The sequence below is a fragment of the Macrobrachium nipponense genome, chromosome 11 (genome assembly GCF_015104395.2).
Source record: "Macrobrachium nipponense isolate FS-2020 chromosome 11, ASM1510439v2, whole genome shotgun sequence".
Taxonomy (NCBI): domain Eukaryota; kingdom Metazoa; phylum Arthropoda; class Malacostraca; order Decapoda; family Palaemonidae; genus Macrobrachium; species Macrobrachium nipponense.
The window spans coordinates 24,312,722-24,327,566 of NC_061087.1; positions in this window are offsets into that span (position 1 = coordinate 24,312,722).

A 14,845-nucleotide genomic window follows, 5' to 3' on the forward strand; every position below is an offset into this window, starting at 1 on the left:
AATTTAGATTCACGGTAGTTAAAGATTAAACAAATCTATGAAATTTAAATGATGAAATGCTATTGAATTTAAGCTAATTGTCATAATAATAACGAAGGTACACTGAATCTGTTAGTTTTAAGTGTTGAGAGGAGTCGGGAATTGTAATAGTGAATGCTGTTATTCAGCTAATGTAGCTGAATTGAAAACTAAGAAGCTTAGATATAATAGAAGATTTGTTTTATAATAGTTAAGTTTCTACAACTACTTTGCGTTACAGTACTTATGAATAAAACCGATATTGTAACATTTCACGATATCATAACTTCCCTTCGAATATTAACAGCGTCTATGAATGACACAATCAGAAACGCCCAAGAGTTTCTTACTAACCGGTTCCACGTTGTTATTCTTCTTTATCCCTCTTATACTTCTTCTTCTAGGATTTCAGATGCTTACGATTCAATTCGCCAGCGGATCAGTGTGGCCAGACTTTTTCAACTGCAGCCATTGCATCGCAAATAAAGTTCGTGTGGGTCTGCGTAAAGTTTGGCAAAGCACGAGCAAAGTTTGAAGTCCTGCAAGACGTTTTTCGCAGAGTTTATGACACTCGCGTTTGAGAGATTCTTGTTTGTTTTCAAGACGTCAGCTGAAATTGGAGATTTCGCCATGTGTGTGTCTGGCTATGAGATTTTGTTTATGCATGTTTGTTGATTTTTATCAATGCATAGGTAATGGCATCAACGTGCAATGGCACCTCTGTTTAAGAATGTTTTAAAATGGTAGGAGATCAACTTTTTTTTTATTGCTTTATTGCTTAGCGCGAAAAAGAACATGAAAATAAAAGATGGAAAGAGAAGAAACAAGCAGAAGAATAATAAAAGGTTATATATAAGTAATTCTGGAAATTTTATAGTCTAGAAAAAGGGATGAAAGGTTATATTTAGAACAGTTAGGAAACTTATAGGCAGAAAAAGGATTCCATGGGTATCAGTTGAGGTACAGAGACAATCAGCTTTCAATTTAGGGATTGTTGTGCAACTACACCTGTCAAGTAACTTGACAGGTGTTTAAAAGCCGCGTAAAAGGGTGAAGGGTATCAATCTTCAATCACAAATGTTGAATCAACACCTAAACAGAATTGAAAGTCGACTGCACTGAAAAGTAGAGGCTCTAAAGAAGCGAAGATCTTGTGATTCAACCTTTTCAAGAAGGGAAAGAGAAGAAACTCCCTAAGGCCTAAGGAATATCGAAGAGCTAGTCTGAAGAAAAAATTCAAGTACTTGAACAGATTAAATAAATGAAGCCTGAAGCTGTACCATAAAAATGTATATGACAAATGACGCAAGGATGTTTTCTCGGAAGCAGCAATTTTAGACTTTAGGTATTTTTATCCGGATGAACTGAGCTATTTATTATGATAATAATACCATCATTATTTTAATATGAATCCGCTTGTGACCTGAGGTAGAATAAAAAAAATACAACAAAAAAGATAGAGAAAAAAATATAAAAATTTTGATGTACATATATATATAGTATATATATATATATATATATATATATATATATATATATATATATATATATATATGATATAGGTATGTATGTATGTATGATATACATATATATCAATATATATATATATATATATATATATATATATATATATATATATCTATATATATATATTATATATATATATATATATATATAATAGCATAATTCTCCCAGAATACGTAGCATGCCGTGTTCCGTAATCAAGGTATTCTTTCTTCTTAAACCTGCTTAAATTGATCAAATATAACGAGAGCTTGCGTGGGAGCTCGGAATAAATGGCGTTATTATCATGCTGTGTGTTGTTAGCATCTATATCAGGCCTTGTCAATAAACCGAACTACCCAGCGAAAGACGAAGTATATATAATAAGCTAAAGGTTCAACAACGGAATTCCCACGTATTAGTTATCACTTCGTTGTGTCTTTAGTATTATGAGGGTATCAACAAGGTATATATCGTTGATACCTTTGATTTGTAATTGGCCATTCCCTCTCTCTTTATAACTAGACTCGCATGCGTACATACATAATACAAACGTACATACATACATGTTTTATACGCATGTTATGTATGTGTGTGCATAAATATATATATATATATATATATATATATATATATATATATATATATATACATGTATATATATATAAATATATATATATATATATATATATATATATATATATATATATATATATATATATATATATATATATATTTATCTGGATATATTTGATTGAAGAAGAGTGCAAGGGCGCCTCAGAAACGCTGACACATCTTATGATAGTTTTTCAGAAAAACTGCTAGTAAATATCATCGTAAATAGGTGCACAAAAGGAAGCAGGAAACTGGCAACGAGTGAGAGAGATGAATATCAACAGCGGAATGGAAAATAAAATGAAAGGGGGAAGGGGTACATTTCAGATACTGTCTCTATAAGGGAGATTCATAAATGGTTACTGTTTTAGAGCTATCATATTGCCTCTGGGTATTTTCACTTCTGTTTTATTATTATTATTATTATTATTGTTATTATTATTATTATTATTTTTTTTTTATTATTATTATTATTATTATTATTATTTTAGCACTAGTATTGAAAAGATCGTGTTCAGATTGTAATATAAAGCCAAGGTATAATACTTTGCATAGCCCTGTACTGCTGAAGAGTAGTATATGTTTGATGCATAGCTAACGAAAATAAATAGCATCAATGATGAAACATAAGCATCAAACGTACGCTTTTTGAAGTACGACAGTCATCAAATGATATTACCCTGTAATATAGGAGGGGAATACAACCCTTGGCAAACATTTGCCCCCGGCGTTATTCTGGCTGAATTGGAATGCATTTGGTCCAAAGTGGGCTGTGTGGGGAAGTGATCCTGATTTAGGGATTTTGTTTCCAAAAGAGAGGAAGGGGAGGTCCTCTAAACACACCGTGGGTGGGCAAGCAGGCATTAAAGGGAGATGAAGCCTACCTGTTGTGAGAAAGGAAAGAGGCAATGTGAGTCAATCACAGCGGAGGGAGAGAGAGAGAGAGAGAGAGAGAGAGAGAGAGAGAGAGAGAGAGAGAGCGAGGGTCATTCACAAAGCAAAACAGTCGTGCTCGACTGCACCCGCTTAAAAGTGACACTATTTTTTATGGAACAGCTGCGATCTGATGGGAATGAGAATGGGAATGAAAATAACAGACGAACAAAAACGAGCATAACCTTACTTTTGTCTTTTTTTATGTATTGCCACTGCCGTTTGATGTGGAGATCATTTGCAGTAATCCGCTGATATTACGATAATAAGCTCATCATCCTCGTAAATGCACTCATATGAATACGTATAATCGTAATTGCAATAATTACCCTTGAAATGCAGTTTCACTGATACCGCTGGCACGTAATTATAGACCCAGAGAGGTAATCGTTTCCCATCTTATCAGATAAAGGAAGATAATGATTCTGTGCAATATATGGCTCTGCAATTACCAGGGAGAGGCCCATATCAGGGTAATCAGTTATGATCACATAACTCGTGATTAGAGACTCATTAATTTCGAGATTATTGGGATAATTTTCATAACCTGTCAACGTGCGTAACGATAAATGGAAAAGAAATAAGTGATAAAAGTTAGCGTGCCGGAAGGGACGTAATGATTATGCTTCACGGTCTCAATGAAAGAATGGGTGGTAGTCAGATGAAGGGCTCTCTCTCTCTCTCTCTCTCTCTCCTCTCTCTCTCTTATATGAGGCTAAACATAAGCATTATACTTGCTAAATGACAATGCATGGCATGGCAGTGCTATTAATATTGTATATATATATATATATATAATATATATATATATATATATATATACTATATATATATATATATATATATATATATATAATTTATTTATTTATTTATTTATACTCTTCTAAGTAGATGTAATATGAAACATGCCTGATTCCTTGGCTCATTGACCTACCAATACAAACAAAAATCATGTTAGTGTGTTCAAATTACACAATGATACCAAAAAATTCACTTATTTATGTTTCCAGATATAGTTGCAGAAATCTTCCTTTATATGTATGCTATGATACATATTATCCATATATGTAATATTTATAATATTTTATGAGATGGATCTGCTCTAACATTTGTTAATTCCAGATTTTAAAAAAATGATAGCGTCGAAATTCGATGTCCAGCAATTTTGTCCCACCAAAAAGCTAGATTTTTATCTATTAATTTTTGTGTGGTTCATGGGAGTATGCTCACATGAAAATATCTCTTGTTCCTATGCTTTCGTTACTTTCAGGTGTCTTTCAAAAGCAAGGGAGGTTAAACGCACCCATGCACATGCATTCAAAGCAGTTTGCTTGCAAAGCAGCGCAGTTATCTGTTGATGACCTTTTCATTTCCTCCTCATGCATCATGCTTATCCATCTGCTTTAGGAAACATAGGTTTGACCTTATCCGTTCCCTCAGTCGTTTGTCACTTTTATGTTCTTCTTTTTCTTCAAGGGTGCGCAAAATACCATTCTGTTAGGAGCTATATTGTTCCATATTCAATTTTTCCGTTTTTATTTTCGATGAATCTGCTTCTCTCCTCTATGTCAGTATTTTATTCAAGTCATATCTTGTCTCCTTATTTCAGAATCGTTTTTATCAATACCTTTTCTCAGATATATTTCCATACTTCCCATTTTGAATAATAATCATATCCCCCATAAATGTTCTTAACCAAGTCGTTTTTCTTGTGATGCTCTCCGTCAATTTCGGTCATATGGTGAGATTAGGAAATTCATCTTTGTCTGGAAGGAAAAGGTTAATACAATGATTAAACGTTTTAAGGCGTAATTTGGTAAATACTCCTATGAAAACGTTTTTGTCTCTCCTTTTATCAATTTTGGGAATATGTAAATACAAGACAGTATGTGAATTAACATGCAAAATAATAGTTGATTTAGAAAAATTTCGAATATACCGTATGTTTTGATCTTCGCAGAAGTTAACTTATTCAACAGAGAAATCATTTAGGTATATTTTACCGATTTCCATAATTCATTTTGATATGTAACCATTTCTGAATATATATATATATATATATATATATATATATATAATATATAATATATATAAATATAATATATAATAAATGGCAAACCAACCATACCGCGAACACAGAAAGTAGAAGACTAAGAAGAAGAAAATCATAAAAGTCTAAGTGTATACGGTCACATTGATTATATGAATGCATTGCATCATTTTTCCGGTTCATTCAACATAACCCACTCATTGGAGAATTGATTTTTTTTTTTTTAATTTTTTAGAATGCTTCTTTGTATAAGAACTTGAGTCCAAAAAACCGTAGTAAGTTTCTTTACTTAAGACAAGCTAATCTATTCTTCACATTTAACTTCTCTTTCGGCGATCTGGCATTCTCAAATTCTGCCTGTTCCTCCCGCGCCGTCCATTCTTACTTGAATTGTTGTTTCATTGTGCCGAAGGTAAAAACGTGAGGGGGATCTTCACGGTCCTTGACAGCCAAACTCCTGGCAGGAAGAGGTCAATTGTCATTGTTCCGGCCCTTGACGTCAGTGACTGGGTAAGCAAAAGCATACAGATAACCCACTTTGGAAATAGATCCCATCCGAGGCAGACGCATGGAATTGGCTCCCGCATGGAAGCGCCCAGCCTCCCCTTCCCCTTTCGCCCTCCCCCTCCCGCTCTCCCCCTGCCCATTTTCTTGCTTATTCGCCTTCCACTCGCAAGAATCTGTTTGTGAGATTCAATTCACCGGGAATCAGAGTGGCCGGAGTTTTTCAATTGCTGCCCATTGCATTGCAGATAAAGTTCGGGACAGGTTGCGTCAAGTTTGAACGGCCGGGGGCGAAGTCTGTTTGTCCCAGGAACTCATCTTCATTATTTTCAGATTTTTCTTCTCTTTCAGTCAGGTCTAAGACGTTAGGCTGCTTCTTGGGGTTGGTGGTGTTGCTTATAAGATCTTACTGTAATGGGCGTAATGTCTGTCCGTCCGTCTGTCATTCAATCATGGCCAAACGGCTTGTCCGATGGGCATGAAACTTGGCAGGGTTATAGTGGGGACCCCTAAGATGGTTTGTAATGGGGTTTCATCCTACCTCCCCCACTCCGAAGGGGGTGGGAATGAAAAGGGATTCCCTGAAACGGAGCTGGGTCTGCCCGTGAAACGAGGCTTATGCCCATAGACTTAGTTACTTTACGAATTTTCGTACATAATTTCTGTATACCTAATTATGTTTGCTAGTATTTATAAATGAGAGCGAATTTCATGTTGCATGAAGATAATATCCACTTTTAAGTAGAGTAATCACTTCGACCGATAAATTTGAGGAAGTATTTTCCATAAAAAAAAAAAATGACACCAGATGTACTATTCTTGAAAAAGACTATGAGAGCAAATAGAAATCAGGACAGGAATTCAATGAGGAATATATGACAAAGCAAGTTCATGAATCATGAAATCGTATAAGATTAAGGTAGGAGTAGCTGGTATGAGGAGAAAATTAAAACATCAGGTTATGAACTAATTGGGTTAATAAAAACAACTGAATATAATGGGATGTAAGGTCGTAATTCGATTATGCATTCTCAGAATCTTATATATTTAATTCCAGATCTCTCTCATGGAACTAAAAATATCAGAAAGAGCAAGCAGAGAGGTAGATTAATAGTGCCCAAAACTATACCAGGAAAAATAAGGAAAGCACACAGAACATTAATCCACTACGCACCAGCATCGATAATGCAGCGTCTATTCAATGCGTTGCCAGCTCATCTGAGGAATATATCAGGAGTGAGCGTAGATGTGTTTAAGAATAAGCTCGACAAATATCTAAACTGCATCCCAGACCATCCAAGATTGGAAGATGCAAAATATACCGGAAGATGTACTAGCAACTCTCTGGTAGACATTAGGCGGCGCCTCACACTGAGGGACCTGGGGCAACCCGAACGAACTGTAAGGTCTGTAAGGTAAGGTGAGGTCTCTATGAATAACATTTCATTCTAGATGAGAAACATCAATGTAAATAAAACCATGCCTAGAAGTGAAACATCTCTCTCTCTCTCTCTCTCTCTCTCTCTCTCTCACACACACACACACACACACACACACACACACACAATGTGACTTACATTTGATTCCAGATGAGAAATATCAATGGAAGTAAAAACATGACGTGAAAAGAATAATGTTTTTCTCCGATGTTTTTACTCTCTCTCTCTCTCTCTCTCTCTCTCTCTCCTCCATGCATGCATGCATGCATCTATTTTTCTATCGTTTCATATTTTTCCACAGGATGTCGTTTCATCTTTCATGTCAACTTTAACTAGAGAGTTTTGGTGAAATATTCGAAAGTTATATATATATATTTTTTTTGTCGGATGTCAAAATGTATCCCGCAGGAGAGTGTGGTTAAGAGACGTGCATTTATCCATTCAGATTTTGGCTCTGTTAACTTTTTCCTGGTGGTATATTGCGCTTGGTTTTAGTTTGACTGATGTTAGAGTTTGTAACGTACAAAATTGACCCCTCCCCCCCCTCTCTCTCTCTCTCCCTCCCCCCTCAACAAAATGAAAGGTATTCTGGCTTTCCACCTGTTGTTTCATTTTAAAATTACTCTTTTTATTTCTCTCTCCTTGAAAAGAACTATTTTGAGTAATGAGCTCCTCTTAGCATTTACTTAATGAACTATCAAAGTGTATTTCTTTCCATGTACTTTCATTCTTTCAGTGTCATTCAAAGGATTCCCCCACAGATGGTCCTTGAATTCCAATCAGAAATAAAATTCCTTTAAACTGATGGTAGTCGATGTATACATTGGCTGTTTTTATTGGTTTCTCTTTTCCTTGCAATTTGGTTAGACTTATATACCCCATCCATTGTTTTTGCGCGAATAAATTGAACTTAGGCAATAAGAGGTAAGATAAAATAATTCTTTATATAGAAAATGTTACATATAGAACGTAGGATAGGCGAATTGTAGCATTTAGCTGCCTTCATAAGTTTTAGCGTTATATTTAAAGTGAGCTTTCGTGTTATGATGTCATCATGTTCTTTTACTGGTATCATCTTTCAGCTTTCTAAATGTAAAGCCTTGAAATAGATTATTTCAATTCTTCAAAATGTAGATGCTTAACATATGAGATTATAACTTTTAACGTAACATTTTTCCTCACAGAATAAATTATAGTTGAGATACAGCTTCTCAAATTGTGATGATGAAGAAATATTTTTAAACATTATACATCTTTAGTCCCTGTTAGCAAGGTCACTGGACAGAAGATGGACTAATACAGGAATTTGAAACCAATGAATTTCGAATACTAGGTAGAATCGCAAGTGAATGTTAATTGAGCGAAGGTAGACTCCTAATTCTGGTTTTATGTTTTGTGTCTTGTACCGCCAGTTTACCCAATTCTCTCTTTGTTAGGTAACATTAATTTATTTCTTATTTCCAGCTGCTCATTAAAGGATTAAGTTCACCTTTGCATTGATATGTGACTTCAGAAAGAAGAGAGGTTTAAGCTGTTCCAAGGTACAGTAATTTGGTATTAAGGTATTTAAGGTAGCTCTCTTTCTCTCGTGTGTATATATATATATATATATATATATATATATATATATATATATATATATATATATATATATTTTTAGTGATGAAATTGTTAGCCCTACTCTCGTTTTATTTGCCTCAGAAAACGTTGGTACATGTTACAGTTGGATGGAGCGTGGATGGAGCGTAGGAGTTATTCACAATCCTAGCAAATGAGAGCCAATACTCTGGTCTACTGAGTCACGCATAGCTCAGTCACAGTAGATTGTAATTTCGAGAGGTGGGCCATGAAGAATGGGTGGGTGGTGTCTAACAAATCACACGTACCAGAAAACATATTGAATATACATATTTTGAATATTCGGTTCCATCAACATATTAATTGGTAATTACTTGTATCTCAGTATAATTTGTCCGAATTTTTATTCATCTTTTCTGAATTATATCTGCAACACCTATTATCAAGACAGGTAGAGAAAGAGAGTTAAATTTTCTTATATTTCTCCTTTACTGCAACAGATATCTCGTATGTGATGAAAAAGTTACAAAATCCTACTTAATCTGAAATGTCATGGCTGAGTGGAGCGAAGGAATGGCGTCATTTTAGCTCAGAGGTATATATAAGCAATGCAGGCACTGTACGCATTCGACCAACCTTTAGAAGGGAAAAGATACCTCAAGCGATATTTCCATTTGGGCTTTGTTACATGCGAAATGAGTTTCAACTTAACCGTTACATCTCCAGCAGAAGGGAGCAACTTTGTTTAACAGGACCCCGAGGGAAATTTCAAACAATGGGTTTACCTTCTACGCTTGTTACAACTTCGGAGCAAACTTACATTGCATAAATTTCTCCAACTTGCGCGCGACCGAAAAGTAGTTTGTATAGCGTTGCTTCACGTGTGTTTGTCAGGGTTCAGGAGGAAGCGATCTCGTGAAAGCGGCTTTTCTGTCGAGTTTTTGATTGCTTTCCCTCAGGGCGTTGCTGCTGCTTCCCGTTTCTCCCTTGGTTTGATTATGATTTAGTCATGCGGGAGGCCGAAGGAAAGTCTTGAGTTTATGTTTATTGAAACGGTTCTAAAAACATGAAAATGATATTAAAGAAATACCAGTATCTACGGACTATAAAATAAGAAAGCACAAAAAAGTTGGTTTAGAGAATACCAATATCAAAAGATTGTATAAAACATAAATATACCAATTTCAAAGTACAGGGATGATTTAATGATTTAGTATGGGTGAGTTCACCCATACTAAAGGCGGTTTCTCTTTAAAAAATTGCTTTAAAATATTCTTTTAAATGGATACTTATTTCAAGGTTAATCCCACGACGTCAACGTCGGCTTTAGTTTGTTGTCATTTAGCACAACGTAATCAAGCAATTAATCACAGGATGTGAAAAGGATATGAAACTTGATGTATTATATAAAAAGACGATTGACCATTTTCAAGCATTACAGTAACCTGTAAAATGCAAATGGCCGAAATAGTAATACAGATATATGTGTACTTTTTATACCTAACATAGTATTTAAAGGTACTTACACCCTTCCGTCGTTTTAAAACATCTACATATAGTATAATATCAGGCTCATGCGGGTAGACTATGAATGAATGATAATGGTCATTCAAGCGAATGGAAACGTTGGAAATAATACAGATCCGGGAAATGAAAGGAGGTAAAAAAAAAAGAAAAAAAAACTATAAAAGATAAACCTCTTCATTCAATATGGCCAAAATTTTCCCATTTGTTATGCGCTCTCATTCTCGCTAACTGATCGGACGGAAGGCAATAAAAGACAGGAATTGGCAATTTTGTGCTGTCAATAACGTGGTGTGAAGTCATCCAGGGACTTTCCAACTTTATTGGGCTTCAGAGGCTTTTAATTGTTTTGAAAATTCTAAAGCTAGACTTTCTTTCCCCAGGGGATATCAAGTTTTAGCATTTTTTCTTTGCCATAATGGAATCTGAGGCGTGCACGGTCCATATTAGATTTTGCATAAAATATATAAGTAAATAATTACATCAACAGGAAGTAGGAGGCAATTTCTCAAGGACTTTAAAACAGAAAATAGTACAGTATACAGTAGTAGCTAAAGGCAAACATCTTGTTTAAAACATTTTCAAATTTACCGATTGTAAAAATGAAAGATGGAATGTGATGAAAATTTACTAATTAGTTACCTTCGTGTAACCTCTCTCTCTCTCTCTCTCTCTCTCTCTCTCTCTCTCTCTCTCTCTCTCTCTCTCTCTCTCTCTGAAATTCAAGGTATTAATCTGTGCAAGAGATTCCTTTTTGAAAGTTCTCCAAATTAAAGAATATATATACAGTTGAAATCAGTCATTATTAAACCAGTAATGCAGTGAATAAAGTAAATTGCTTCCAAACAAAGTCGGTTCTTACCCGTCTTACCAAATATATCTAGAAAGCTCCCATAGAACCCTCACCTTTGAAATCATAGTCTACCTAATGAGGCTATTTACCAGAAGTTTTGAAATATGACCTAACTTCCTCCTCACTTTATAAGCCAACGATTTTGAATGGGGGTAATATTTTCATTCATGTTTGTTTGTATGGCCTTCTATGCGTTAATTATAATGATCTGAGAACTGATAAAATCACAGAATAAAAGAAAAAAAATATGAGATTCTATCTTTAATGGAAATATAAAAGTATTGTGTATTATTTTCAAGCATACATAAATCAGATATTGTACATAGCTGAAATAAGGAAAACGGATTTGTGTATTTTTTTTTACTGACATAATGTTTAAAGGTCATTACGTCTTTCCTACGTTTTCAATTAACTGGAAAGTACGTCCATGGGATGATTCCCTTCAGAACATTAACTTTTGTGAATACTGACGAAGGCTTAACAATTTGTCACCTGGAAACCATATCAGCCCTCTTAGAATACAGGGGCTTTAGAAATATTCAGGGCTTCATAAATGCCTAAATGCAAATTGTTATTGATGTGATGTTGTTATTATGTATTATTGATATTATTATATTTATAATGAATATGCTTTCGGATATGCAGTGCTTCGTTAAAGCATACATGCAGATGTTATTTATTTTATGTTTTTTTATATACTACTACTATTATTATTATTATTATTATTATTTTATTATTATTATTATTATTATTATTATTATTATTATTATTATTATTATTATTATTATTATTATTATTAAAACCTCATAGTAGCACGAGTCATTAAATGTAGAAACAATTCCACAGTTATGTAAATGTACATATATTTAAATTTAAAGCCAGCAAAGATATCTTTCGGGAATCTGTTCGGTTCCCCTTATCAATCTGATAACGGGAACCGAACAGATTCCCAAAAGCTATCCTTGCTGTTTTTAAATTTAAATATATGTACATTTACATAACAGTGGACTTGTTTCTCCATTATTATTATTATTATTATTATTATTATTATTATTATTATTATTATTATTATTATTATTATTATTATTATTATTATTATTATTATTATATATTATTAATTATTATTATTATTATTCTTATTATTAATTATTAACTTTTATTTTAAATATTATTATTATTATTATTATTATTATTATTATTATTATTATTATTATTATTATTATTATTTTAATGAATGACTTTTCGTATAAGTTCGATCCTGAAGCTGGAATTCCATGTAGGTTTGCAATGGCTAATCCAGACGCCAAGGATCAGTTGTCAAATAACCTTCATATTTGATATGTTTATGGCAAGTGGTGGTTTGTGGGCAGGTCGTGGGTACACTTGTTATTTAATGTCGTGACGAAAGATATATGATGTGGGTTAGCGCAGTTTCAGTTTTCCAAATGAACTCTTATCAGGGAAGAGCAGCAAAATGTATTCATATGTTTTGTTAAAATTCATTTTCAATGAACCATAAAAAACCACGGAAATCAATATTCGACGAGAGGGATCAGGGTTTTCCAAACATGAAGTACCTGATTTTGAGTGCTGATGTAATTGCAACTAATGAGACAGCATGTGTTTCTGTTTTAACGCTCATTAGGACGGGCGGCATATCCTTCATCAAAACCTATATACGAGTATAGATATGTATTATATAGGTATACATATACACGGACGTGCATATACATATTCCCGAAGGATGATGCCAGGCGAGGTATTCGTCTCCTCTTCCCGGAAGCCCCGTCCATCACGGCGCGAAAAAGCCGACTGATGTTTTCTCACCGGGAGCCTCCGTCAGAGGAGTCGAAAGACAAAGGCATCCTGATGGTCCACTCTGGCATACAGATGACCTCTGCGAAAGAGGCGAGGATTCTCCCCGGGCGCCCTTTTTGCTTATCCGTCTCTCCTCTTTGCAGGATTCCTGTTGTGCGAGATTCGATTCAAGGGATCAGTGGCCGGCGTTTCCCAGACGCCGCGTTTGCATTGCGAATAAAACCCCAGAGAGAGAGAGAGAGAGAGAGAGAGAGAGAGAGAGAGAGAGAGAGAGAGAGAGAGAGAGAGAAAGTAGAGAGAGAGAGAGAGAGAGAGAGAGAGAGAGAGAGAGAGAGAGAGATTTCATGAAGTTTGCGAGAGTTGGTGCAGAGTTCGAGCGATTTTGAGGTCCGTTTCGATGTGATCATATAAGCGATATATATATTTTAGTGTTATTTTTCTTGTTAATTTTTTTTATTATAGTCTTCCCATTATTGCTATTTCTTATAGATGACAGTTGAGGATGTATTTAAGACTAAAATCTACTACTTCTTTTCTATATATGTATATAATTTTATTAAAGCCCACACGTTAAGTGTCTTACTGATTGTCACCATTAATTCCTGCGAAAATTCAAAAGCTTCTTGTAAATTGGTTGAAAAGGAAGGCAACTCATACAAAACGACTTAACAGAATCTAACCTAACTGTAGTGCGACTTTATGCCATGATTTGGACAGTGTAGCTTTTATTGCCGATAAGAAGTGTGTATTTTAAACCATCTTAGATTTTCTCAGAATTAGATCACAGGCTAGAATATGTTGAACAGTTACATTGTAGTGCCAGTGTTATGTGAAATTTCGATGCAGGTCATAAAACGTCCCATAGTCACCCAGGTTGTATTTTTGGATCAATGTAAATCATATATTTGTGAATCAATGAAAGCTAGATTTATTTCACGGAATAGGAGGTCATGTCTTGACAGGGATTTTTTATAATGATACCTGAAAATTCCCTTACCCATCAAGACCCAGTGCAGGTCATACAAAATTCTCGTATGGCGTCAAACGATCAGTTTGCAACTTGGCGGGAATGCTGTCATATATATATATCAAATGGAATGGATGTAATGTATAATTATTTTCCTGGTTTACCAAACAACTGTTTGGATAAGAGATAATCCATTGCCTCTGTTTAAAGAGAATCCTTAAAAGTATATTAACTCCATAATGAGAGATCGTTCTAGCACATCTATTGTACGTGCAGTTTTGGACAGTTTTATTTTATATTTTAGGAAAGGAATAGAGCTTCTGGAAAAGCCATTATGATCACGTGCAGGAACCTATGAGAAAAGATATTGTTTAGACTTTATATATTCATAAACGATAACAAATACCTCACTTGGTTTATCAGGACCCGAGAATTTTATATTGTTTTGCAGTCTTGTCTATTGATTGTAGGTGAAAAACACAGTTATTTTATTTTATTTGGTTAATATTGTATTTGAAACGGTATATATCACCAATAGAATGGTAGATTTTAGTGCAAAAGGCCGAAAGATGCCATTTTATCGTTGACGTGTGTTGTTAAAAATAAGTCATCCTTTCGCAAAAAAAAAAAAAAAAAAATGTCAAAACTGATCTGTTTTTAGTAATAATCTTTAGCCCTCCTCCCCACCCGCCGTTTCTCTCTCTCTCTCTCTCTCTCTCTCTCTCTCTCTCTCTCTCTCTCCTTCCACTATTTTGGTAATCTGCTAGATTGCCAGTTCCCTATTTATCGTGAAGATGCTTTTATTTTTTTATTGGTTGACTGATGTTTCTTCTTTGCCATTATCCTTTGAGATTCCCTCTGTTGTGCTTGTCCGTGTTTCTTGAAACTTAATCTCTTTTAATAGGCAGCTCTCTCTCTCTCTCTCTCTCTCTCTCTCTCTCTCTCTCTCTCTTTCGAGGATGAGCCTCTCCTCGTCTTTTCATTCTCAGTTTTTAATTGTAGATTTGGAACACATTAGCAATTAGTTGTCCATTCTGTTGGTC